Source organism: Mus pahari, chromosome 13, assembly GCF_900095145.1.
Source record: "Mus pahari chromosome 13, PAHARI_EIJ_v1.1, whole genome shotgun sequence".
NCBI lineage: Eukaryota > Metazoa > Chordata > Mammalia > Rodentia > Muridae > Mus > Mus pahari.
This window is the reverse complement of record NC_034602.1, coordinates 89,013,924-89,017,154: the sequence shown is the minus strand read 5'-3', so window position 1 is coordinate 89,017,154 and position 3,231 is coordinate 89,013,924. Positions and strand designations below refer to the sequence as shown.

At 42.6% G+C, this 3,231-nt stretch overlaps 1 pseudogene; it reads left to right on the top strand.

The window, feature by feature from the left end:
• LOC110330350 overlaps positions 1–865 on the top strand; it is a 6,695-nt pseudogene extending 5,830 nt beyond the window's left edge.
• Positions 866–3,231: the final 2,366 nt, after the last annotated feature.

Below are 3,231 nucleotides of genomic sequence, written 5' to 3'. Positions count from 1 at the left end.
AAATCTGCCTGCCTCTGCCTCCCGAGTGCTGGGATTAAAGGCATGCATGATGGAACCAGCCACAAGGGGCTCTGTAGCCTCCCCCAACAATCACCAATTAAAAAAATGCCCTTCGGACTCATCTTCGGAGACACTTTCTTCATTGAGGTTACCTCCTCTTTAGCGTGTGTCAAATTAATGTAAAGCTATCCAGCACTTGAATCAGAGTCAGTAACTGAAAGAAATAGCTTTTCCCTCAAGTTGAAGGGACATGACTCTAACTGCAAAGATCCTTGAGGGGGCCCAGCACAGTGAAAGGGTATGTGTGGGGGGAGGGGTTTACTGCTAGATATCTCAAAAAACATCCAGGGCATGCCCGAGGCCCTGAGTCTGAACGAAGCGCTGGAGAGAAAATAGAATTTCTGTCAGCCACATCAGATGGTAGGATAGAATGACAGCCTCAAAACTCTAGAGAAGATTTATTGACAGAAGTACACATAACAGGGAGGCTTGCTCTCTCCACACAGCAGCTACAAAGTCAGAAACCTTAAGAACGAGGCCTGAAGGTTTCACTTTATTTTATTCATCCAGTAGAAGATGGAATTCTTGATTCTGGAAATTTTGGACAGTTTCTAGAGAAGGTTAAAGTCAAGAGAAGAACTGGAAATCTTGGGAATGTTGATCACATTGAATACTTGGAGAATAAAATTACAGTTGTTTCTGAGGAACAGTTCTCCAAAAGGTATTTGAAATACCTTACCAAGAAATTCCATGAAAAGAAGAATCTCCGAGATTGGCTTCCACCGTTGCATCTGACAAGGAGACTTACGAACTTCCTTATTTCCAGATTAGTCAAGATGAGGAAGGGTCAGAATCTGAGGACTAGTTGGCCTTTGCTTTTAATAAAATGCAAGTATGCTAAAGAAATCTGAAGTCTGTCTTTATCAGCAAATAAAAGTCACTGTACTCTCTCTATATATATAAAAAGTGCTCATAACATTCAGGCGTAGGTTTACGATTATAAAATGAACTTCCAGAAAGCCACCGCCCTACTGAAGAGATTTAAGAGGCTGGGGAGATGGCTCAGCAGGTAAGAGCACTGACTGCTCTTCTGAAGGTCCTGAGTTCAAATCCCAGCAACTATATGGTGGCTCACAACCATCCGTAATGGGATCTGACACCTTCTTCTGGTGTATCTGAAGACAGCAACAGTGTATTCACATACATAAAAATCTTTTTTAAAAAACAGATATTATCACATAAAATGTATCTGTTATTTGAATTTTTTGATAAATTACATCCTATGACTTGTTTCCTCGGAAGGACTACTCATCCATGTATTTTTTTAGTGTGACTCCATTGCTGTGAACACCTGAGTTCCAAACAGGTCCTGTGATGCATTCTTATTTACCTCATAGAATGCAGGCACACCAGCTTCTCCCTAAGTAATCCCTAGAAATTTTGCTCTCTGCTTTGGCTTATGCGGGGTCTGTGCACTGAGCTGACAAACCTCGACACTATAGACAGATTTATTTTTAAATCTGAGCTGATAACTAATGCTTTAACTGGTTTATTTAATGTGATCCCTGAGGTGGGAATCAGCTTCCTATCTTCTGCTTTGAAGTTATTTCGGTTTTTTGTCTCTGTTTCTTGTCTGTTTTTCTTCCTTTCTTTTTTTTTAAGATTTATTTATTTTATTTTATGTATATGAGTACACTGTAGCTGTACAGATGGTTGTGAGCCTTCATGTGGTTATTGGGAATTGAATTTAGGACTTCTGCTTGGTCTGGTCAGCCCCACTCACTCAGGCCCAGATTTATTTGTTATTATTATATATAAGCACACTGTAGGTGTCTTCAGAAGAGGGCATCAGATCTCATTAAGGGTGGTTGTGAGCTACCTTGTGTTTGCTGGGATTTGAACTCAGGAAGAGTAATCAGTGCCCTTACCTGCTGAGCCGTCTCCCCAGCCCCTTTTTCTTTCTTTCTTTAGAACTAGTCAAGTGTCTCCTTCCATGTTCCCACTTCTGTGCGGTAATCTGTTGAAACATGGAATTTCTAATCAAATTATAAAAGTCTGAGGGAAGAAAGAAAACCTTTTTGGACATAGAACAACTCAAAAACACCTTCTCCAGTCCCATCTGAATGCCATCCAGTTAAATGAGAGGATGAACCTGGGAAAGGGATGAGCAACAGACAGAAATGAGAAAGGCTTCTTGGGAGAGATAGGCCGACAGCTCCAGACAGAAATCACCTGGCTGTAGGTAGCTCCCTTCTCTCTGCTCCTGAAGAGGGGGGTGGGGGGGTGGCAGAGACTAACCAACCCAAACAGAAGTCAGAGGGTGGGGGTGGGGTGAAACAGAATTCCAAAGATTTGAAGCTAGCATGGAACAACAGATTAAAGTGCATTCAATAAGAAGATAAAGGTACTAAGAAACACACAAAAGGGACAAATTCCTGACCTCACCAGTTACATTTATTGTTAGGATCTCATGGGCCTCTTATGACGATTAAGTTAGTTAATAACTGTAGAGTGATTGAAAAGGGCCAAAATAAACAGATAAGAGAAAATGAAACTGCTGAGTGAGCCCTTAGTAGTCACCCACAGAGCCAGGGAGGAGTGGTCACTTCCTTAACTGCTGAGATTCAAGCCCTAGTTTGAATCACTGAGTGCTTAGCCAAGGCTAAGGATATGTCTTATTAACTTAGAAAGCATACAAAAACTGTAAATATATAAAGCATTAAAAGTACAGAATACGAATTAAAAGTCCGGGAATACGAATGAAAAGAACACAAGACATCCTGTCTGCATCTTACACGAAGAGCAGATGGGACTGGAGAGGTGGCTCAGCAGTTAAGAGCACTGTGTGTCCTTGCAAAGGACCTGGGTCCCATTCCCAGCACCCACATGTTGGCTTACAACTACCTATAACCCCAGTTCCTGGGGGTCTCATGCCCTCCATAGACACAGACCTACACAGAGGCAAACCCATACACGTAAAATAAAATAATAGTGTGGTGGTTGGAATGAGAATGGCCCCCACAGGCTCACATATTAGGAAGTACGGCCTTGTTGGAAGAGGTGTGACTCTGTTGAAGGCGGTGTGGCCTTGTTGGAGTGTCACTGAGGGTAGGCTCTGAGGTTTCAAGAGCCCAGGACAACCCCAGTCTTGTGTGTCTCAGCTTATTGCTTGCTGTTCGGAATGTAAGTTCTGAGCTCCCGCTCTAGTGCCATGCCTGGCTGCCTGCCTCC